We start from the raw sequence: 24,670 nt of genomic DNA on the forward strand, positions 1-24,670 counted from the left end.
GACATGGATTCCCATCCCTCCTCCTTGACTGCAAGCCATGAATCAGCTGTCCCCTTCCCCAGTCTCCCATCTCCCAGACAAAAGCAATTGGTGATGCGGACAGCATCGCATCCTATCCAGATTAAGGAGCAGTGATTGTCTCCCACCCAGCTGGCCTGGGAGACAAAATTATTGGCAAGATGAGCTCTCCTGTCCCCTATCTGCCTGCTCCCTGTGCTCCCAAATATTGCTAGGAGCTGGCTCGTAACCATACGCCTGATGTGGAAACCCCAGGGTGCTTCTTTCATTCACAGCATGATGATAGCTCCTGCAGTGCTGGGACGTGATAGCCTGTTCAGAGGCTGTTAGATAGAATCCAAGGTAACCCTTTTGTGTTTGCTTTATCAGAGAGGTGACCTTGGGAGGAGAAATGTAAAATTTGCTGAAGAAATGCAACCCTCTGCAGCCCTAGAAGGACAGAGATAAATGTGAGGGTGGATGAGTGGGTTGATGTGTTTATGCAAATCTATTGTTTGTATGTGAGTGCATAAATAGCTGTGAGGTTCAGTGTGGATGGTTGGGTGGGTGGATGGATGGATGGATGGGTGGATGGATGGATGAATGGACATATGGATTCACTAAAGAGCAAAATAAGGCAAATCCTCAGAAACAAGATATGTGAATACTCTTAGTAATTTCTGCTCTGAACTGACTGTGCCCATCTGCTTTGTCAGTCTCAAACTCAGAGAGATAGATAGAAAAAAGCTTTTACAGATATCCTTCATCATGCCAAAGGGGTAAACAAATGGGATCCCCTGCTCCTTTCACTTGGAATGAACGTGTCCACCAGGTGATTGGGAATCTGAAAGTAACAGAAATGTCATTATCTGTCAGCTTTGCATTTGTGTTCTGCATTAATCCTTTTTGTTTCAAGTCAGGGAAAAGCAATCTTTCATTTGGTGGGGATTTTTTATGTGTGACTGATATTTTATAATACTGCAGAAAATGACCAGTCTGGAGGGGAGGAGAAGATGAACATTATTCTTCCTGCTGGGAAAATTATTAACAGAGCTGAAGGAATCGTTCCCCCTTATCTTTATTTTCGGTGCAGAACTACTGCACCGCACACCGAGCTTAGTGGTGTAATCCCCTTCCACATCTGCAAGACTAACACAAAGCTTCCTTCAAAAGGGCTGTAGGCAAGATGAGGAAAGCACAGGTAGATGGTTAGATAGACAGATAGATATGTGCATTAAATTGCCCATACTTTAGAAGTAGGCAGCATTCAAGCAGAAGCAGTGAAAGAAGCACAGAGTATGACAAGCTCATCGCCGACATTAAAATCTCCTTCAGCAGCTCAAAGGAAATAAATTCAGTTTGGTTTCTTTGGGGTTTTGTTCTCACTTTCAAAAGTAACTACTTGCTGTCTTAAGCAAAGCCTACAGATGAGGCAGAGACAAGAAACTGCTTATTCAGAACGCTCCTTATTATGGAAATGTTTGACTGACCTTTTTGGGATTATTTCAGAGGAATTAGGCACACAAGACTGGAAAGGAAGAAAAGGGTCTTGGAGCCCCAGCGCCAGCAGTCGCAGCTCCAGGGCAGCCACATGATCCAGAACTGACCTCAGAGCATCTTCTCCACACCCCACGCATAGAACACCCCAATGTCCCTTGAGAGCTTGGAGCTGTGTCAAAAAGCAAACCCACAACTACCAGAGGGGTGAAGAGGTAGAAAGGTGTTACCAAATGTCTGAAATTACAGAGGGTTTGTTTGGGGAAATTCAGAGATCACTGACTTGGGGGATGGGGCTCTGGAGCTCTGTACCCCTGGCTATGACAGCCCAGAGGACTTTGCTCAGGTGCTCTGTGCTGACCACACTTATAACTGACAGGGCTTCTGCTGCAGCAGCTTGGATCAGAAAGCACTGGAAGCTGGAGAAGGCACCACAGCTCTCTGCTGCTTGTTCCAGGTAGAAGCCACTTTGCTGAAAATGTATGGCCCATTGAATGATTTGCCTTCAGCCACCAGCTGCTTCATCCTCACTCACTCTTCTCCACCTGCCCACAAGGCTTTCCAGCACTTAGTGCTTCTCCCCTTTGCCCTTCCATCAGCTCACCCCCCAGGCTGCCAGGTGATGAGTTGTGCAGAGGTCTTGCAGAAATATGGCTTCTGCCATCTGTGTCATCCATGCAACAGATGGACACACTAAATCGAGGTCCTGAGCAAAGGTCCATTTGAGCCCTGGATTTTGATGAGCTGTCTGTCAAAACCATTAGCAGGGCCAGCTTTATGCACAAGCAAATTGAGTTGCTGCTAAGCCAACATACTGATGAAAATGGCATAAGAGCTATGGATCCACTGCTTCCTTTATTGAGAGCAACACTTTGCAGAGTCAGATTGACTGCAACTACTGCCAGGAGTGCAGCCCAGAGGGACTCCATCCATAAGGAAAAAGTGGCTTCACTCAGCAGCTTCAGGGACAAAAAGAATCATAGAATCATAGAATCATAGAATCAACCAGGTTGGAAGAGACCTCCAAGATCAGCCAGTCCAACCTAGCACCCAGCCCTAGCCAGTCAACCAGACCATGGCACTAAGTGCCTCATCCAGGCTTTGCTTGAACACTTCCAGGGATGGTGACTCCTCCACCTCCCAGGGCAGCCCATTCCAATGCCAATCACTCTCTCTCAAAGACATGGCCTCCTCCCTGTCTCTCCTAGTCCTTTCTTCATGCATCCCTTCCCACTCCCACAGCACAATTAACCCAACTCCAGGATCTCATCAGAAGCCATGACTTGGCCTGAAGGTTCAGAAGCAACTCAATGAATAGAGACCACAGCTTCAGTGATGAAGGCTCATGACATCAGTTACAGGGACTGTTTGAATGTCAATCAGTCCAAGTATGGTTTCATCTCTGAGACTATCAGAGGGATGTCAGTATGACCCAAACTCCTGGCTGCAGAAAAAGACAGCAAAGGCTGCAGGAGCCTTCTGCAAAACCTCCAGCCCACAGAACAGGAAGTTTTTACACAAGAGGCCACGACCCTTCCACTCATTCTTAGTGCAAGGAGATTGACTCATGTCATCCACCGTGGTTTTTTGTCAGCCTTGGCTCATCAGCTGAGGCTGCAGCCTGGATTATGCCTCTTGTGCTGTTCCACACACACAGTCCCCTGCATTTCTCTCCTGCAGCCATGCCCCAGCTGGAAATGTGTTTTTCTCCTCTTGACTCAACAGAGCCGGTAGCAGGGTGGAGGGGCAAATGAGCTTCCGCTCTGCCTTGCACATTAGCAACAAAACATGACTGACTGCGTCCTGATTGCAAACACTTTATTCTTGGTGACAGCATGGTAGAGGCACAAAGGATACAGCTGGATTTGCAGAGCCCAAGATGAGCTCTGCAGAACAGATAATTAGAAGAAATCATCTTTTTGACTTGTGAGCTGAGCACATTTGAACTGAGATCAGTGAGGGGGAATAAATATGAAAATCAATTATGTCATTTGAGCCAAGTCACTTCCCTGATTATAATCACTTCCCCATGCAGGCATAAAAAAGGTGAAAAAATGCCCATGTCAAATTATTAAGTGAATGAGGCTGACCAGACTGCACTTAACGACTCTGTCGCTAGCAGAATTTAAGTGAAGTTATCTGATGGCATTCTGAAGTCAGATGTGCACTGGGAGTGATAATTGGAGCACCGAGATGAGGATTTATGATACCATGGCAGAAGAGGATGCAGCACAGGTTGCAGAGCAGAAAATCGTGCTGCTGGCAGGCAGGATAACGGCGGTGAAGCTTCGATATGTACTGCAGGGCAGTGTCCTGTCGGAAGGTTTTGCTATGGTGAACTCCAGCCTGATGCTCCAGACCCACTTGTGGCATCCTAGCAGTGACTCCTTGATTGCAGCAAATAGAAGAAGTGATGACCACTGAGAACAGCAGTGTGAAGTCAGGCAAACAATGCACTAAACAAGTTGCTGCAGTCTTCTCATGGATGTTGCTGAGATCCAGCAGGCTGAAAGATCCACAGACTCTAATTTAAAAGCAAAACATTATCCCAAAGAATGCATCCCAAACCTGATTATCACGAGGCTAAGATGGACCTGAAAGTCACTGAGAACCCACAAAGAGGTACTCAGTTTCCTCCCCAGAAAGGCATTCAAGTCTCCTCTCTGTCTGGTCTAAATTCACCAAGATGATGCCTGCACTGTCACTGTGCTCCAGGCAAAGGACAAACCCTGCCAACAACTTGCATCACCAAGCTGCAGCACCCATCTCATCATCATAAGCTTTTGGAATGCCTTGAGATGATAGAAAAAGAGCTGGTTTGCTATTTGCTGGCTTTTGCTGTGTGTGCATGAACTAAGCTCATGCTTAGGAGCTTGCTGAGCAATGTTTACACACTCGCATCCACTAAAGCTTCAGCAGCTTTGTTACCTCTCGCTGGAGATGCTTTTAAAAATACATTTTGGATCCTTTGTTAGCTATCCACTGGGGGTCTCATGGAATCTAAATTAAATGCCATTAAGAGACCTTTAATCTGTAGTGTTTCCAGTAAAACCAGATGGTCTCTCTTGAGCTCATAGGCTCATTGACTGAAGGCTCTCCCAGCACACTTATCCTCTATGCTGGAGCTCAGAAAGCAAGCCAAGTGCTCAGCAGGCTCGAATTGGCTGAGTTCCCCTGCTGTCAGAGGGGAAAAGCCAGTCTGTGCCAGCCAAAGGTCTGAACCAGTATTTGCTCACAGGAAGGAAATCAAGGAATTTGGGCAGCTGTTCCCAGTGGAGTGCCAGGGGCATCTAAGAACCTGCACTGCCTTCCTCTGCCCACAGAACAATTCAAGAAGGCACAAATGCTTCTGACTGTCAAAGTGTTTTATCTCCCTGCCTTAAGCTGCCTGTCTAAACATGAAGCCTAACTAGATTTTCTCCAGACTGTCTGTAACTTTGTCTTTAGCTTTTATTAAGATGAGGATTATTCAAAGCTTTTGTTCCCTACAAATCTCCTTGTGCAAAAGCAAGGTGGTGCTTTAGGTGAAATCTTCATCCCAAGCCTCTCAGAGGAGAGATGAGAATCCTTTCTCACAGAGGATTTAATGACATTGGATGTTGGAATTTGGTACCACGTTGTCTGAGGGATTTGTGATGCTCTAGCTCCCATGATTTCTGCATCTCTTCCTTTGGACCTGGAAAGCTGTGTCTCTGTAATCCAGCAGAAAGAGGCAGAAATCCTCCTTTTTGGTAGTAGAAACATAAAAAGACCTGAAGTTTAACTTGGAGTGGAGGACAGGAGGATTTCCTTCTGACTTCTCAGACTTTGGCTCCTCTGAAAGCCTTTGCTTAGCTGCATCACTTGCTCTTATTTTGCCTTGTTTTAATGACTGGCACAATTTAGCTAAACTGTACAAATCTGAGTGTTGAATCCCTGCAAGCTAAACACCCCTGGGCCAGTAGTGACCAGATGTTCTCTAGGATGGACATCTGGAGGGGGTCTAAGGGTTGTTTCCTAGCTAGTGCACAGATGTACAGGCCTGCTGAAAATGGACAGCAGAGATGTCTGCTGGACAATTTTGCTTTCAGCAATTTTACCTCCAGGTCTCTTCCACGCCATGAAAGAAGCTATCTCTGCTGCTGTGCCCTGTACAAGTGCCAGGGCACAGTGGTGATACACACCCATAGTTCATGCATCATCAAACCTTGTAAGAAGGGGGGGGCTGAGTATTCAAGATGGAGAGACAGATCACAAACATGTCAATTACCAGCCATGGTAGGTGCTGTGATTCTGTGGGACATCTGCAGAGGAACATTCAGACCCAGGAGCAAGGTGCAAAGCCCCGTCCCTGCGCTGTGGGTACTGTAGTGAGTCATTTCCTTGCTCAGTTTTTCCCAAGCATTGCTCAGAAGAAGGAAAAAAATGCCCCTTTTGTTGATGGGATACCCAACTGGGAGCTGTGCCAGTTTTGCTCTGGCTTTGGGGATCTTTCTTAGCATTGGTAAGTGCCTGAGGTATTTAAATACCTTTTTTTAAGTTAGGTCTTCATTTCCAGAGGTTTCCAGCCTCCATTTTTCACAGTCTTTTCAGACTGTACATGTTTTAGAGCAAAAAGTCTATTTTATTATGTACAGTGCCTAGCATCACAGGGCCCACTTGATAACATTATTAAGAGCTCTGCTACATACCACAAAGGGCAAAGGTGAATGCTGAATCAAAGGAGCTCTCATTAGCAAGCCAGGCAGGGATGCTGGAGGAGCTGCCACACTCCATGCCATGCTGCATGTGTGCCCAAGGAGTCACAAGCTCCGTTTAAAGCCACCTGATGGTGCCCTGTGATCTCTTTGCAGGATGCTAACAGGGCAAGCAGGAGAGAAACGCCTGACAGGCACAGCCTTTGACTGCTGTTATAGCACAGAGAACTTCAGTGGTTTGGGCCACTAGATGTGTTACTGAGTGCCTGTCCAGGCCTGGATTTTTCCCGTTGCAGCAGCAGAGCCTCTCCTCCTAGGTAATGCTGTTGGCAAGTCGCGGTGACATTGGCTTAGTCTTTGGGAAGTTGTGCTGGGGAGTGGAAAGTGGAACATCCCATAGGCAATTAGCAGGAGGAACACGTGCATTGCAGATGGTTAATCTGCCTGCTTTCATGTGAACAAAAGAGAAGTCCCTTGAATGAAGGGAAACGGGTAACTTTAATGCAAGCTACAGTAAATGCAAATTAACTCCACAAATAAAGAAGCTTTTCTTCTTGGAGTCGAGCAAACATTTCTCAAAGTCTGTATTTTAGATATACAATAATCTCTTTTATACCTCAGAAAGCTGTCTCTGCCGTGAGCAGCCTGGTATCTTCCTTGCAGCTATAATCAGTCCATCACCAGCACTCAAGGATGAATATTAATGTTGGATGGTTCTCTTTGTATTCTGGCATCTCCAGTTGTGGGGCTGGAATCAAACCAACTTGCCCTGTAGTTTGCAACCTGCCTGGTCTCAGATTTAGTCTGGAGTCCAAGAAGATGCCTCACACTGAGCACTGAGGCATGCAAAGATCTCAATGTGCACCTACTGCCCTCCTTCACAGTAGGGTATATAAGACTTTTATCCCACTGATCCATGATGCTGCAAAGACCCTGTGTCACAGAATCATAGAATGGTTTAGGTTGGAAGGGACCCTAGAGATCATCTACTTCAATCTCCCTGCCATGCACAGGGATGTCTCAGCTGCCCAAGGCTCAGGATCTCACTCCTTGCTAGAGATGCTAGAGCCAAATAGAGCTGTGCACCCCTTTAAGGACACTTGTCCTTCCCCAGCTGCTCTGGGACAGCCTGAGGGCAACAGGTTTAAAGTGATGGGGGACAGAGCTAAGACAGAAAGTTTGGGGCACTTCTTCAGGCAAGGGAGCCCGTGCTAGTTAGGATAATCAACTCTCTCTCATTGTAGCAGTGTCCTCTCCCATCATAGCAGTGTCAAAGCAGAAAGGTGCCTCAACTGAACACTCCTGAACAGAGATCAAATTTTCATGAACAAGGCAAGAGGTGAGTTGTCTGCACCAGCTGCTGGGTGAGACAAGCCTGTGCTTATGGAACAGCTGGAGCCTCTGCTAATGGCCTGGCTACTGCAGATGCGTGGGAAAAGAGTAGAGCCAGATGGAGGCAATGGGCTGGACCAGGTGGTCTGAGAGTCTGGGGAATCATTGCCTGAAGATAAGTATGACCCAGGGTGATGCACCCACCTAAAAACTCCTAAAGGAGTAAGCTCAGCCTCCCTTGGCACCCATCAGGGTAGGTCTCAGCAGCATCTCCACCCTCAGCACTGCCAGTCTCACCTCCAGTCAAATACAAACCAGATAACAGCCACTGCAGATAATGCTCCTTTGCTGGAACCTGAGGTTCACGAAAGGGATATGAAATCAAAAGCAGTGGCAGGCTTCTCAACCCCTACCAGCATGACAGATTTGTAAGCCAGTGAAGCTGATGGCATTTGCAAGGTTTTGGTTGCAGATGGATCAAAGAAAATCCATCCCAGGAGAGAGCATTTGCAAGGAGAAGCAGAGTCTGTGTGTGAGACGGGAAGGAGGGAGCACAGTGGGGGTAGAGGAAAGAACACAAAGCAGAAGATGATTTTCATCTCCTTCTCCTTCAGGCTCTTTATTAACACCCTGCCAGATCTCTCTCCCTGGCTGTTGCAGCAGTGGTAGGGGCCAGGCTAAATGTGATGGCAGGTGGGTGCAAATGAGGGGCAAGAGAGACCAAGGCATCTACACATCCCACATCTCTCACGGCAGCCCTGAAAGCAGAGCGGGGGCTAGAGGGAATGTGTGAGGGATGGGGACAGAATAAAGGACTGGTGACAGCTCCTGCTTCTTGTGGCTGATCTAAGTGACCTGCTACAAACACAACCCTGAGAGCTGCTAATAGGAGAAGCTGCAATGTTCTGGTCCATCCACATTTGCTCGGGTGTGTACATCACCTATTGGAACATGGCTGTGTCAGCCAAGTAGCCTTCAAGTACTGCCTGCAAGGTGGCACTCATGGGCTGATCCTCAGCAGGCAGGGAGAGGAGAAAGCCTAGGCAGCTGTGGCTGCTACTGAGGTTTAATTGCACCCAGGGGCTGTAGAAAAGGGAATCTCTCAGTACGGGAAAGAGTAGTGCTGCTGCCACAGTGCCCACGGAGCTGCTGTTTCTCCCTTTGGCTTCTGAAAGAGATGAGACTGATAGGGACCTGCTGAGTGTGGGAGTACCATGCTCTCTGGAGGGCTTCCACCCTTCACCTCTGAAGCTTTTAAACCTTCAGACCATTTCCAGAGCACGCCTTTCGGAGGCACAGAGAGCCTGAAGAGATGAAGTCCTCACAAGTGAGCTGGGTGACTGTCGGAGGAAGGAGACCCTGTTTTGTCCACAGAGGGGCAGCAGCTGGAGCACAACCCCTCGGCAGACAGCAGAGAGTGCCAGGCAGGGACATACTTTGGGTAGATCTCTCACCTCTCTGGATGCCAGAGAGGGCAATTATGAGAGATGGAAGCACAGGAGAAACAACTGTGTGAGTTTCTACAGGCTCAAACCTACCTCTAAGTCTTTTCCAAACCAAGGACACACACACAACCAAGAGAAATAAAGTCAAATCTGAGGGAGACAATCAAAAGACAGGGCAACTTCTGACTCTTCTCCAAGTGCCTTGGTGGATAGGTGACTGAGCAAGCGTCTGGAAGTCTTCTCTCCGTCAGGGGCAGGGGAAGTTAGAGCAACACCATCGAGACAGGCCCTGGAGTATTAGCACTAATAGCCATCTCAGCCAAATTAATTCCAATTGCGTTCAGTCGACCATCAAAGCGTTGTTGGTGGCAGCGCTTCCCCATCCGCTCACAGCCTCGCCAAGTAATTAAAGCCATTAGAATGTAAACCAGCTCTTTTGGCTTGGGAAGGGAAGAAAGCAGGAAGGAAAAAGGGAAGCTGAATAACAGCTCAGCCAATTCAGCTAATATTCCCATTATTGCCATATATACTAATTAGTTTCCACTCTCCAGTTATTTCCATGCCGATGGCTTAGGTGTCTGCACCTCTGTGCGGCAGCACTCACTAACCCCCCACACATACACACACCCCCCAGCTCAGCATCCACCCCAGGGAGGCTGCAGCTGCTTGGGTCTTTATCCCATTTTGGTGGTTTTACACCACTTGGAACTTGGGATTTACCCTTCAAAGGTAAATTAGCACGATGCTCAGAATTTGGAAGTAAGATGAAATGATTGTTTATAAAGTAGGCTAAACAGAAAAGGTAGTAAACATATCCAAATACATATAGAATCATAGAATCAGCCTGGTTGGAAGAGACCTCCAAGATCATCCAGTCCAACTTATCACCCAGCCCTAACCAATCACAACTAGACAATAGCCTAGATACCCACCCTGGACAAAACCAACCCACACTGGACAAAACCAACCTCAGATACCCACCCTGGACAAAACCAACCCCAGATACCCATCCTGGACAAAACCAAGCCCTGGACACCACAGCCTGCCAGGCCAGAGGGATAGACAGGGGAGAAAACAAGCAACCAAGAGAGCCAGAACACTCTAAACTCCAAACCAGCTAGAATTTTCTTAGACCAATTGGATGGATAAACACATACCTTATATTTTGTCCAGCCCCTTTGAGAGTACACTCCATCCCCTGGGCTCTCCCTGAATTCTTTGGAAGGCTTTGTTTACAATTAGGATCCTAGTCCTAAACTGTAAGACCCATCAACCCTTGCTCCTCTGGAAGCCACAGCTCTGGATGTGAGTCTGTTCTTTCCCCAGTCCTGAATGGATGAAAGGAGGAGAAAAAAAACATAAAGGTTTTGTGCTCAGAGGAGAGAAACACACACAGACCCCCTCCCAAACCCCTAAATAAATGGAGAAAGACAGGGGCTTTGAGGTAACCATGCTGTCCTAAGTCACAGAAAAACCCTCTCTGAGAAATCCAATTGCAACAAGCCCCCTTGAGTGATGGAACTGTTGGTGCAAAGTCTTTATTTACTGTGCAACCAAAAAGAAAATGGCATCGTCAATGGGAGGCCAAAACTGGTACCAGGGGCTTAATCCCCCACTGGGCACTGGCCTGTGTACCAGAGCACAGGCACAGCAGGAGCTGAGGTGGGGATGGTTTTGTAACAAGTCCAGTAATTAGAGAAAAATGGGCTGGGAAGCAGGGAGGCAGGAGAAAGGGATGCCCAGAATGCAGGGTGGGGTTGGTGGGAAGGTAAAAGTGGCTTGGCAATGTCAGAGAAGAGGAAATTCTTTGAGGGCTCAAGGCCAGGTGACAGCTGTGTCAAAGCCAGTCTCCACCAGGCCACTGTTACCAGGCCAGCATCAGGAACTCTGCAGTTCTTCCAAGGCAGCAGCTGGGAACTGCTGCCTGCATGTGCACTCAGGGCAGATGCTGCCTGCAGGGCTGTCTCTGCCTGGGGATGCATTCCCAGGATGTCTTGGCTAGACAGGGATGGAAAAGCTCTCTGATGACTGCAGCAGCAACTGGCTTGCTATGCATACAGCTTCTTTCCTCTTTCCACCCACCTCATCCTCATCATCCCTGCTGAACCATCCCTGCAAGACAGCAGGTGCCACAACCAGGACCTGGACAGTACAAGACATGCCTCTGTCCACACCGAGTCCTCATACTGCAGTGAAACCTAAAGAGCAGAGCTGGTCCAATGTGAGCTTTGCACAAGGCTGAGACATGCTTCAAGTGCTGTGACGGACAAAGAAGGTATGATACAGTCATGATACAGTCATGCAGATACCTGGGAGGTGTTTCTTGTCTTTCCCTGTCTGTTTTTCCAGTTTGTCCTTTGAAAGCCTACCTCTGCTCCACGTAGCTGTGTGGGGAAGAGGGTTATCTGATGTTTATTTTCAAGGCAGGGCACAGCAGTGGAGTTCAAGGGCATCTGAAGAACACATTGTGTCTGCAAACAACAGCAGTAACTCCTTCCTTGTGAGGACCTTTAAGGAAACCAAAGGGCAAGTAATTCTGGATGTGGCAGGTATCTGAGGTGTCTCTTGAGCTCAGCCTGTGCTTTATTGAACAATCTCTCAGCTTGGCTGACTTAGCACTTCAAAGCTAAAAGTCTGCCAGCATCGTGCAGCCTACAGGACCTAGAATGGCATAAGCAGTTGGCCCTGTGGCCTCTCACATCAGCATCTAGGAGCACCAGGCTGAGAGCTCAACTTTCCCATGGGATACATCTGTCTGAAAGATGATGTGCCCACAGCCAAGCTGAGCTGGGGGACTTGTGAGCATTCTGGCTTCAGCTCATCCATCTACCTTTACACAGCAGTGGCACAGGAGCACTCACACAGGTATCCCATGAGCCCAGCTCTGAGACATGGCAATGAGTAGCCACCAGGACCGATTGTGTGCCAGTCAGTTATAGGATCTGTGTCCTGATTCCAGAGGACTTTTAGCTTGATCAGGATAATTTCCTGGGGCTGGTTGAGAAGAAATGCCCTGAACACCTATACCAGTATGATGGAGGGACAGGGGACAGCAACAGCAGGCAGAAGATGCTGAATACCCCTGAAGCAGGGCTGCAGACAGACAGAGGACAAGGTGGACCAGCATCCTGTACCACTGCTTTCACAGCTTTTTCAGTGAAGTCCAGCCCAGGTTCCAATGAAGGTGAGATGAATGTTAGGTCTAGAGCATCCTTTACATGCCCTAGGATGCCATTTCATCAGCACACTTGGACAGCAAATCAAAAAGCCCATTCAGGAAGCTAAGGAACAAATTTACCTCTAGGGTTGCTAAGGTAGTAGGTACTACTGGAAACCAGAGGGTGTTCAACAAGTACATTGCTATTGATTCCAGAGAGAGCAAAGGGTGCCCATAGGGCTGGGTTCAAACTGAGGTCCCCACCAGCAACTGCTTTTGCACACTGCAGAGATCTTGGATTAAGAAGCAGCAGGAGGAGGAAGGAGCTGCAGATCTTTGTAGCAAGACTTCACTCAAGGCTGCCCAATTCCCCCAGAGCAATCTCGCTGCTGCTCTGCCAAAGTGCTCCTCTGAGAGCGAGGAGGATGACACAATACAGCAATCACCCCAGGCATTCATCCCACCCCAGTCCCTCCGCACGGCGTCGGGAGCAGTTCTCGCTTTCAATCAGGCAACATTAAAAATGAGAGAGATTCACTTTTCCATTGGCATCAGCAAAAAAAAAAGGCAGAAGAAGAGGCTGCCAACTGAGCCCAAGGGGCTAAATAGTGTCTTTCACTCTGCTCTCTATGGGCTCTCAAAACTATGGGAGAAAATTGGAATCTGCCTCTTTCTGTCTCTGTTTCTTTCTCTCCTTTTTTTTCCCCCCCTCTCATTTTCTTTTCTTTCTTATTTTTTTTTTTTAATAATTCTTGATGTGTGAGGCCTTGTGCTGGTATTGTGGGTGATGAATCCTACATCAGGCAGCAGGGAGGCTTGTGTCCCATCACTGTGTGCTTGCCATGGCTTGGGATAATGTGCCTGCCGGCTTGTCAGGTGCTGATGGGGAGCAGGAGAAGGGGGCGGGGGGGGGGGGGCTGAATGCATTTTTGATTGCTATAATTGCCACAGATTGGATGCTTGAGAGGAGCTAATTAACGAGGAGGCTATGGGCGGATTATACTTGCAGAACAGAATCCCATGCAGATCCTTTCCCTTTGTGCCACATGTATGAGATCATTGGTAGGTGATTATGGCTGTGAATGCTGCGCTAATTTACTTTGCACGTCTGACGAAAATCCTGCACATAATAAACCCTGGAGGCAACCTTAAGCGGCGCAGTTCAGAGGGGAAGGACAGCCTTGCTGGTAAAGCTCTGAACACAGAGCCAGGCTCCTGAAGCCTCCTACTTTCCCTGAGTAAGCATGGTTGAGTGACAGCTCTTCTCTTAGCCTCAGTTTCTCTCCTTAGCAGATGGAGAAAGGGAGATTGCAGCTACGGAGGTTTGCAAAGGCACTGAGCACCCTACCAGGGAAGATCCTGTAAAGGAAAGAACAGGGATATTAGCATGCCATGGGAGCAGATCAGACACAGCAAAACCAGCAGCCAGAAAGCTGCACCCTTATGAAAACAAGAGATGTTTCTGTGAGCACTGTTGCACTCAGAAGCAAGGAGTGACAGCAGCAGCCCCAGATGTTGCTCCAGCATTAGGGAGAACTGACAGGCAGGATTGGCTCTGCCATCCTAGTCCTACTACCTCAACACTGGCTCACCAATGTATCTCTTACGTTCTCCCAGGTTTACTTGTGGTCCTTGAGACACTGAGCAGGAGAGGAGCAAAGATTTCTCCTTACCTGTAGCCCTTATCCTGCTGAAGGTTCTTGGACTGAGGCTCAATCTAGGCTCTGATTTCTAGGCAAGGCTATATTTGCTTTAATCCCTGGTGATCAAAAACTAGGACCTGCCCTATAGCTGCTGTGACAACATCCAGCTGGAATATTGCTGGCTGGCCAGGAAGAGATAACAATTGCAGAGAGCTGGTGAGGGGCCTGGAACACAAACCCTATGAGGAGAGGCCAAGGGAGCTGGGGTTGTTTATCCTAGAGAAGAGAAGGCTCAGAGATGACCTCATTGCTGTCTACAACTACCTGAAGGGAGGTTGTAGCCAGGTGGGGGTTGGTCACTTCTGCCAGGCAACCACCAATAGAACAAGGGGACACAGCCTCAAGTTGTGCCAGGGGAAGTAGAGGCTGGATATTTGGAGGAAGTTGTTGGCAGAGAGAGTGATTGGCATTGGAATGGGTTGCCCAGGGAGGTGGTGGAGTCACTGTCCCTGGAGGTGTTCAAGCAAAGCCTGGATAAGGCACTTAGTGCCATGGTTTAGTTGACTGGCTAGGGCTGGGTGCTAGGTTGGACTGGATGATCTTGGAGGTCTCTTCCAACCTCATTGATTCTATGATTCTATTCTATGGTTCTATGACTCAACATTCATCTGTCTGTCCATTCATCCATCCACATCCATTGCCCTATCCCTCCCTCCTCCCATCCCTGAGGGTTTTAGAAACAGGTTATACTACATAACACTCATCTGGATTTAGCAAGCTAGAGAAGGGTTAACACAGAGTCCTCTCACTGCTGCCTGTGCTGGTGGGAGTTAGGCTGGGCAAACCTGGAGGGTTTCAGCTTTTCCAAGCCTGAACGGTCACCAAGAGGTCAGGCAGCTAGACTGGTGCTCTAAAAGAACTCTGAAGGAGTAGGCTCCTTCAGAAGGCTGCAGCATTCCTCACAAATAAATCACATCTTTCCATTCAGAAAGGGAAGTGACGTTTGCAGGTTTGCTCAGACCTTTTATAGCGTTGAGTAATTTTCACTCAAGAATGTTTTCTGCACTTTTCAGTGGAATTTTTCCTTCTGTGTGTGTCCTTTGGGGTTTGTTGGGTTTGTTCTTTTTTTCCCTCTTCATTAAAGTCATCATTTTCAGAAGAAAAGGGGGAAAAAAATCACCCACCATAATTTCCAAGGTTTTGTTCTTTAACTAATGTCAGCATTTTGGACTCCAGATAATATACAAGGAGTTGATCTATGGAAGAAAGAGGAAGAGAAGATCTGTTTTGTCACAATGATTTTTTGATGAAGGCAACTCTTGCAATAGGAATGGCTCCTTGTTGGTTCCAGAATGAAAACATGACTGGAGGATCTCCTGATGATGTTTCACAATATTTCCTCAGTTGTATTTAATCTTGGTCTTATTTATTATGCTCTGTGTGACGATTCCTAGAGAACAAAACTCCACAGCCAACCTTGTCCTGCAATCAAGAACCACCCACCTAAACTTTTAGCTTCAATTAAGCCCAAAAAAGGGAGGGAGATCTGCCTGCAGGTTTAAAAACCAGGATTCATTTCACCAACAGAAAAGGATTTTCTCCTAGATAAAATGAGAGGTGTAAAAATGGATTTCCACTTCTGTCACGACTGAATTTAAGTAGAACAATCCATGAATGAGAAAGGGGAAAGGTTGCTGCCAATTAGCAATCTGGGCTGCTGGAGTCCAGGGAGATAAAGTGGAGAGGAAATATTTCATTTGTGGAGAGGCAGGATTGGCTGTCTGCAAATGCTTTTGGACAAGATAACGATTGAACCTGGCCTCTGCACAACTCTCCTCTCTTCCTACGGGGACAAGGGCAGAGCATCCACAGATTGTCTCTCCCTGCAGAAAGGAAGAGGAGCCTAAGACATGAAATAATACAGAAAAAGGAAAAGGCAGTCTGGCCAAAACCCTGCTCTTGGAAGGAAGAGGGGCTTAAGCTTTGAATAAAACCCATACAATTGAAGAGAGCAAGGCTAGGGGACTGGAGGGGTACAGGCCTGCCCATCACCAGGCACCTGGATTCCTTGAGAAGAGAGGGTGGCTGCACCCAGCCCTGGCTCATTGCCACAGAAACCATTTGCAATGCTTTAATCAAGGTCCCAGGTTTTAGATGGGCATTTTCTGACAATGTCTCAAACTCAGCTTTTGCTTTGGACCATTTCAAATCATGTCCCCACTGTAGTGAAATTTCTTTTCTTTTCTGTTTTAACAAACCTTTTTTTTTTATCCTTTCCTTAGCAAAACACTTTCTCTCCCTCCCTATCAACCTCTGGAAGTTTCATTTTGGAAAATAGGAAAGTGGAGAGGCTGCAAGGCAAGGATTAAAGCCAAAAAAAAGTAGAGTCACATCCAAAGACACTGTGATGGTAAGCTCAGCAATACAGCAGTGGCAGGAAGAGAGAGAGAGAGAGAGAGAGCATTACAAAAGAGGATGTCATAAAGGGTCTGGCCTTTTTTAATCATTCACCCTCAAACATTGGCATGATTTACTCTAATTTCTAAGCAAAAATACGTATCTCTGGAGCTGAGGAGAGACAGGTTGTCACAAACGTGGAACAAGCTGGGGAGAGATACTGGTGGTGCACATTGCTGAAGGAGACACATTAACATATTGGCATTTGGGCTGGCACCTTATCTTGAGCTGACTTCTGAATTAAAAGTAATTCCAGGTACTTCTCCTGGAGCAGTTTGTTACTTTATTATTAGGATTGATTTTTGTCCTGTTGAGCTCTGCCTTCCTCTGCAAGCAGATGGAGAGGCCAGGTCCTGCCTTGGGGAGAAGAGGGGGTGGCCGTGAGGGTACAGCCTTGTCTCCAGAAGGCACCCACAGGGAAGGCTGATAAGGGATGGAAGGAGATCAGAAGAAAGGCTGAGTGACAGAACTGGCCCAGACAATGAAGCACTATCCGGTCACCCAGGCTGGCAGCTGATGGAGTGCATAGCCCAGATCATGGAGCAAGGATGCACAGCCTGTGACTACCTCCCATGTGATGTCAGGATGCTGCTCTCCCCTCCATTACTTGCCAGCATCCCCATTTCCAGCCATGGCTTCTGAGGGACACCAAAATGCCATTCCATCTCTCTGGGTTCCTTTCTTCAGTCCCCCATGGCTTGCAGACAGCCTTCATCCCTGCTGACAGCCTCCCTTATGCCAGCTCTGGGATCCTGCTTCTACAAAGGACCCTCATCTAGCTTATCCTTAAGCAAAGAAGATTCCCATTAACTACTCCAAAGCATTTATTTGCCAATGGGTAAAATGAACTGGTTTCTTTATGACTGCAATGATCATTAATGAAACCTCAGGGTCCCTGTTGGGACCACAGAGCAGAATAAATGACCTCTTGTTAGTCATTGTCTCTCTGGTTTCTAGGACTCTGCACCAGAAATGATCCAGCTTCATTTAAGGAAAATCAGATTAAAAACAGATTAAAATAAAAGCACCTCATGCCCCTGTTCTGATTTAACTGTGATGAAAAACAGACCACGAAGTAACTTTATAAGGGGAGGAAGCTCATTTAAATACTCCCCTCCCAACAGAAAGATATTTAAGAATTAAATGAATGAGGAGATTTTTCCATTTAATGAGATTAGCCTTTTACAATTGCTCATTATGGACCACTCAGGAGATTTGGAAGGAAAAAAAAAAGTTACACAACATACCTGGAAAACACTGCATTAGAAGCCATCAAGCCCTGTTCCTTCACCATCAATTCCAAAAAGTGACATTTAAACTAGATTCTACTTACAAATCACTCATCTAAAGTGGCTGCAGCTCCTCCAGATCCTCTCTGCAATTACGTGGCCTTGTGAGGAAAGAGAAACAGAGGCTTAAGATTTGCAGACCTTAATATACTGGCTAAAAATTCTCCCCTTTCCCCATGGAAACACAGCTTTTATTTTTGAGTGTCAGCTGTCTGGCAAGGCCATGTGATTTCACTTCATCTTTCCATATTTTAGCCCTACCAAAAATAAAGAAGGGACAGAGCTGTCCCTTCTGGGTGTGAAGTACGATGGTGAGGTTAGACAGGACGTTTCCTGTCTGAACTAGAGGCATTTGCTCCACAGTCCCAGCTATGGGCTATATAATAACACCACAGTAAGGCTACATACACACAAGTTGTTTCATCACTCTCCAGCTCCTCTGGATGAGCTGAAGCTAATATTCAGAGCAGACAATTCTTAGGAGTGGGACTGAGCGGTTGCTTTCCCCGCTCCAGCTGATGGGAGCAGGTAGTAAATGAGATCAATAGCACTCTTTGTTAGCAAGTGTTTCTCCACGTGCTGCATACTCACAATGATCCTCTTGCTCCTTTTCTTCATCTCTTCAGCTGCAGTGGTTGCTATGAACCAGCACTCAGCAGCTGGCAGCAGCAGCACGCAGAGCGAGCTGAGCACCACGCTGCAGGATGGATCTTGCACCTCAACACTGGTAGCCCTACATCCCCTTCCTATCTATTCTCTGGAGACACACAAAAGCTACTAACAGGGAGAAATTCAGTTGCCTTGGAACTGAGCATGCTGTCTCTGTGAGGTGTCCTGCTCTGCTTGCAGTCAGAGGGGAGAGAGGCATTTCTATGCGATGCTCTGCACCCCTGCAGGAAGAAGCTCAAAGGCAGGTGGCATGATGAGTGCCCCATGAAGCTACTTTCTCCCATCATCTCCCAGGACCAGTTTAGATCAAACTCTTTGCTATCAAGGCCTGAACTCAAGAGAGCAGGATCTTGTCTAGAATCCACAACCATGCTGTCTGTGAGACTGAGAGGTCAGGCCAAATGACCACAGTTATGCCCCCAGGCAGCTGGAGCTCACAGGGAATGACCAGAGCAGCACACCAGTGCCATCAGCCATTCAGCACAAGGGAGTGGTCAACAAATCAGCAGCTGCTTAGCTGAGAGCCAGAGCTGGACAGCTCTTTCCTCCCAGACTATTTGGCCCTGAAGAGATTTTTTTCCTTCTAGTTTCATTTGGTTATCAGAAATCAAATCTCTTTCTACAGCCCTTAGGATTGGTTTACTTTGATTTACACTTCCTTTCCATGTTTGCAAAAGCAAGCAGACACTATTTTTTTCCCCAAGCATCTCTGCTGCTCATTTACTACATTCCCTTGCAAATCTGTGCTGGTACCATAATCCCTATGAAAATCACAAAGTGCCATTAATGAATCCAACATTTCCTCCCCATTTGCCCACTGTCTGATGTTGTGTGCTCCCTCCTGAGCTCACCAGGGCTTGGGAGACGTTCTTAATCCTTCATTAGATAAGAGGAACTCACTTTAACTGTTCTTGGCCTTGAATGCATATAAATAGGCTTTATGTAAATAGTTGTAAATAGCTTCTCAGAGGAGAAAGATATCACCCAAGTGATGGGTTTGAACTGGCAGAGGGGAGATTGAAACTGGATGTTAGGCAGAAGTTCTTTGCAGTGAGGGTGGTGAGACACTGGCACAGGTTGCCCAGGGAGGATGTGGAGCATGGAAGCACAGAATGTGATCTTTGATCACATTCTGTGCTTCTGTGCTCCACAACCTCCCTGGAGGTGTTCAGGACCAGGTTGGATGAGTCCTTGAGCAACCTGTTCTAGTGGGAGGTGTCCCTGCCTACAGCAGGGGGTTGCAAGTGGCTGAGCTTTGAGGTCCATTCCAACCTAAACCATTCTATATGGTTGAAGGTGAATGTTGTAGAGTAGGGTTCTAGGTTGGACTTGGTGGTCTTGAGGGGCTTTGGCTTCTGAGGTTCTCTAGGGGATGGAGGACAACAGATGGCATTGTCAGCCAATAGCACAGCCCAGGGTTGGGGGCAGAGGCACAATTGCAAATACTCAGTTTAATTACCCTAGCTGATGGGGAAGCCAGAGACCCCATGGGTTGCTGGCACCTCAAGAACACTCAGAGAGCAGCCTGGGGAAAGCCTCTTGAACTGGGCAGCACTGCTTTGGTGAATCAAAAAGGCTGGGTTTTGTTGAAAACCAGACTTTCAGTAGGGATGGAGCTATTTGAGAATTCAGGTCAAATGCAGCAAGGAGTCTTAGTGGAGACAAAAGGAGGGTGCTTTGAGAGTGAATGTCAAAACATTTTCTCTCTTCCCCCCCCTGTTACAAAGTAATGTGGTTTGGTTTTTTTTTTTTTCCCTCCAAAAATTGCCCTTATTTTCTGGAGACACTGAAACAAAACACAAACAAACTGCAATCTGCAGTAGAAGATAGGAGCTGATTGGAAACCACATTTTGCCTATCTTTGTGTTCACTTAGGAAGTAGAGGAAGCTGCTCTCATAAAGAGGGAAAAACCACCCTTCAGAGCTCACCCAAATCGTTCTCCACAGCCAGGCACTGACCTTACCACTCTGATAGCAAGCCAGCTCCTGCCCTGAATTAGATAGGACAGAGTAGGTAAGAAAACGTTTTCTCAAGGTTTGGAGGCTCTGGTCCATCAGTTTTTCAGCCAAATGAGGAGAAATTGCCATCTTGGTTGTGGTCTGGCCATGCCTCACTCCCTGCTGAGCCAGCTGCCTTGGCATGGGGCATTACTTCTGCTGCCCCTGTCCCCACGGTGTGGTGAAGGAGAAAGGTTTATTCCTCTCTTGCTGGTACCTCAGCACCATCTACCCCTGCTAGAGACTGGGAAACTAAAATACTAAGCAAAGCAGGCAATACTGTGTGCAGAGGCTAATGTACCATAGTGCTCTGAAGCACAGGCAGCCACTGCCTCACGCTGAGCACAGAGAACGCACTTGGAAAATGTGTCTTCCTCTGACAGCAGTTATTTCAACATTATCTTGCTTTTTTAACTTCAAACAAGGCATTTACATTCCCCCTTGCTCGTCATCTGACACAGAAGAGTGGAGGGAGGTGGGGAAAGGCAGAGCAGTTACACTTTTTAACACAGTCAAGGTTGGTGGGACTGAAGTCCTGGGAAAACAAACAGGATTTAGCTGCCTGGTGAAAAAATTTGTGGCAATAGTCACTGACAAGAGGAGGATCATTGCTAAGAGCCTGAGTGTTGGCTGATGAGCAGCAGCTCTCTGCCCATGTGATCTTTAAAGCAAGGATCTGGGGGTGTGCATGCTCACACAACATCCTTGTGTGCACCCAGGACTCTGTGGTTACGGTTTGCCAAGGGTGCTCCCCCTTCATCACTCACCCCAACAGCTAGGTGAGCACAAGGCACCCTTCAACATGTGTCTGTTAGCACATTCAGCATGGAATGAGTCAAGACCTACCTTTCTTTTTCCATGCAGTTGAGAATTGCTAAGGGACACCTCAATAAACCCATTTCTGGAAGGAGACAGCCTGGATACATTTCCCTGTGGTTTAGATGGAGTGAGTATGGCCAGGACCAGCAACTCTGCAACCTCAAAATACTAACTGCCAGCATACTGAGCAAAGCCCTAATGGGTCAGTTCCCCAGCAAAGACACCTCATCTCCTCTCCAGGAAAACAAACCTCATGCAGTCAGAACCACTGAATTGTTTCAAAGGATGAAATCCACTTTGAAATCCCCTTTCTCCAATTCCCAAACAAACAATGGCCATGTTAATAAAGCAAAGTGCTCTCACCCAGAACAGCCCTGGCAGGGAAAAGTGTTTTAATGCACTGAGCAGGAGGGAAAAGCAATTTTCAAGAACAGCAGCCCTGGCTAGGTCTCCTGGGCCTGGACAAGGGTACAGTTCAGAGACCCATTTTAATCAAATAGTTCTTAAAAAGCAGAAAGGAAAAAGCTCTCTGATAAGCATGACCCTTGGGCACCTCAAAGATGAGGGCACAAACTGTGTGATGTATTGGATCAGAGGAAAGAAAACAGGTGGAAACAGAGTTGAGTCTCATTCTGAAGGTGGAAAGTTAAGGAGGGGAGAGAACAGACAGATCATCTGCTAGGTGGTGAAGTTGGATTCAAACCCATCTCAAGGTATGATGGCCCCAGAGGAGGCCCATAGCTCATGCCCAGTGGGTACAGCTTTAGGCTAGACCTCAGCATCACTTTAAGCCAGCTCCCTGCTGGGGTCATACTCCATGCTTGGAGGCAAGGAAGGGAGAACAAGAGAGCAGAGAGCACTTGAAGAAAGAGACAAAATTATTAGCAACAACATCAGTGAAAACAAACTAAACATAGTATCATAGTATAGTATCATCAGGATTGGAAAGAGACCTCACAGATCATCAAGTCCAACCCTTTACCACAGAGCTCAAGGCTAGACCATGGCACCAAGTGCCACGTCCAATCCTGCCTTGAACAGCCCCAGGGACGGCGACTCCACCACCTCCCCGGGCAGCCCATTCCAAAGCATGGGAGATCTCCACTCCCAGCTTCCACCCTCTCAACACCACTCTGCAGGTTGGAGAGAGAGAGAGAGGCTGATGTAAAACTGTAACAGTTGCAACGTGAACATTGGAATTCCAGAGGCACCAAGCACATCTTGGGATGGGAAAATTACAGTGGCTCTGCTTGGGTGGTATGACAATTCCTTTGCACCCCCCTCCAAAAAAAAACCCAACCAACAAACAACTCAATTGTGGGAGGGATGTGTCAGTTGCAATTCTGTAACTTAATGAAATAAATCAAGCAGATAGAAAGAAGAGACAAAGATGAGCCCACACAGTCTCATGGGAACACAAAGGCTGCATGCAGCCAGCTGCTGAGAAGCTGAGATCTCGTCTGGAAGATTTCAGAGCCACCCTTGGGGTGATGACAACAGATTCACAGTATCACAGTATTATTAGGATTGGAAGAGACCTCACAGATCATCAAGTCCAACTCTTTACCACAGAGCTCAAGGCCAGACCATGGCACCAAGTGCCACGTCCAATCCTGCCTTGAACAGCCCCAGGGACGGCGACTCCACCACCTCCCCAGGCAGCCCATTCCAGTGTCCAATGACTCTCTCAGTGAAGTTCCCAAGTGAGGAACAATCTTTGAACTTTCTCCAGCCTCCAGGGCTGTGGTTTACAGGACTGCACGGCAGAAGAGTTGGAGCAAGGCTTGGCAAACTTTGCCTTGACATGTGAAGGAGGCAGAAAATGTACATCAGGTAAACAAGGGGCATCTCTCCCTAGCAGAAGACCAAAGCAGCACATCCTTTGTCCGAGGATACAGGACACTGCCTGCCTAGAACAATGCCCAAAGGCCCACAGCACCCAGCTCTCCAGAAAGGAAATTTTGCAGCAGGAAATTGATTTGCAGAGGCTCTCTCATTAATTTTTATGGCACCCACAGTGTGGTTTTAGAACAAGCAGAATTCTTAATGTTGAAAGTTACCCAAGCGCTGTGGGGAACACAAGCATCTGAGAGTCAAAGCAGGGCTGACAAATTAGGGAAGAAAAAGTCAGAACTGAACACCCTTCAGGGCTTAGCTTGTCCTGGGAGGTAGGCAGAAGGAAAAAAAGCAGAAACTTTGGAGAAGAAGTCCCATGCCCCCTCAATGACTCTTCCCTTTGGAAGGGAAAAAATTCACGCAGCACTTTAGCTTGAAAAGGGAGGAAGTTGTCCAGTTGCACCAGTTCAGGGCTGCTCTGCTGCTGGATTACTCCAGGCTTCCAGGGAGCAGGACAGCAGGCAATTAGGAAGGGCTAAGTGTTCACAAGGGGCAGCACTCACCACTGACTGGCAACTCTGCTCTTGCCCTCAAGACCACATCTGAGCTTTGGTGACATCTCAGCCAATTAACGAGGAAACCAACCCAATTCTCCCAGACTGAAGTATTAGTCCTGGCCAGATATTGACCAGAAAGGAGGATAAGAGCCTAGGAGCTGCAAAGACACCATTGCCTAGCTGTCCTTCCCCTGTCTTTGCACAAAAAGCTTCATTCCTGAGCACCTGGGTGGTTTGGGGGCTGTCCCACACTCACAGCCTGCTCCTGCCTGCCTCCAGCTATTCCCAAATGCCAGCCACGTCTTTGCATCCCCAAACACAAGAACCAGCCACCGCAAACGGAGGGACTTTGCTTTGCCAGGGAATGCTTGTTGGCTCACACCACACAGCCTGTGATCTTCTCCATCAGAGTAAGATGGACAAAAGAAAAGAAGAGAGAAAAGGCCCCATTTGTTAAGATGCCAGTCCTTCTTTACACTGCCTGATTGAAAAATAATTACCCACAACCATTATTGAGCACTCTTGCAAATGAGCTGTGGGAAGCTGTGACCATACACTTAGCACACAGTGTGTCTTGCTTGTTTCAATATTATTTTAATTAAGTATCTGGGTAAAAGGCTCTTCTAATGTAACTTTCTTTTCATGAGCAGAGAGCAGGGCTCCACGCTTGGCTGAGCAGTGCCGGGCTGGTATCGCCCAGCATCGCTCCAGGCTGCTTCCAGCCTGGTGGCACAGCAGGACCCACTGCTTATTCAAATTCAAGGACTAATCTTAGGCAAAGAGAGCTCATCTGCACCCAAGGGACGTGGCCATAGCTGATATCTGCAAGGCATCGCTGCCTTCAGACAGATCAGCTGGAGCCATCTCCTTCAGGCTGGCATATAAATAGGGCAGAGGAGGTGGCCAAGGCTGGGAGCCTTTGGGCTGGTTCTGCAGGCTCAAGGTGCCATTCCTGGCCAGGGGACAGGAGAGGGCATCAGGCAGAAGTGTTCTAGAAGAAATTCATCCAACTGCAGGACCACACACCCCCAGCACAGCTTCACTTCTGGACTGGTTTTGTTCTTGCCACAAAACCTTTTGCAGGAGAAAACAGAGCAGAGGTAGAGGGAAACTCACATGTGCTGATCACCCATCCACCTCCCACAGCGCCCTTTGTGCAGAACTCAAAGCAGCCACGCCAGGCAATTCCACCCCTCTATTTACACGTTTCCCCTTTTTGCATCCCAGCCAGGGCTGTGTTTAGCAGAACACACAGCCACCATCCTCTATTCTGCCTGGGTGTTTGCCCTTTCACATGT

The 24,670-nt window shown here is 47.6% G+C and overlaps 1 long non-coding RNA gene across 2 annotated transcripts in view; it reads right to left on the reverse strand.

Moving 5' to 3' along the window:
- Window positions 1–10,649: 10,649 nt before the first annotated feature.
- LOC135186925 (uncharacterized) overlaps window positions 10,650–24,670 on the reverse strand; it is a 30,647-nt gene continuing 16,626 nt past the window's right edge. Inside the window, exons 2-3 of one of the 2 annotated variants that reach the window (XR_010307149.1) lie at window positions 17,538–17,594; window positions 10,650–11,455 (exon numbers count right to left, since the gene is read on the reverse strand). This is a non-coding gene — a long non-coding RNA (uncharacterized LOC135186925). Of the gene's footprint in view, window positions 11,456–13,016; window positions 13,464–17,537; window positions 17,595–24,670 lie in introns of those variants that run through there. The other variant, XR_010307148.1, reaches the window with a different exon arrangement.

The sequence above is a fragment of the Pogoniulus pusillus genome, chromosome 26, assembly GCF_015220805.1.
Source record: "Pogoniulus pusillus isolate bPogPus1 chromosome 26, bPogPus1.pri, whole genome shotgun sequence".
In the NCBI taxonomy this organism is placed as follows: Eukaryota; Metazoa; Chordata; class Aves; order Piciformes; family Lybiidae; genus Pogoniulus; species Pogoniulus pusillus.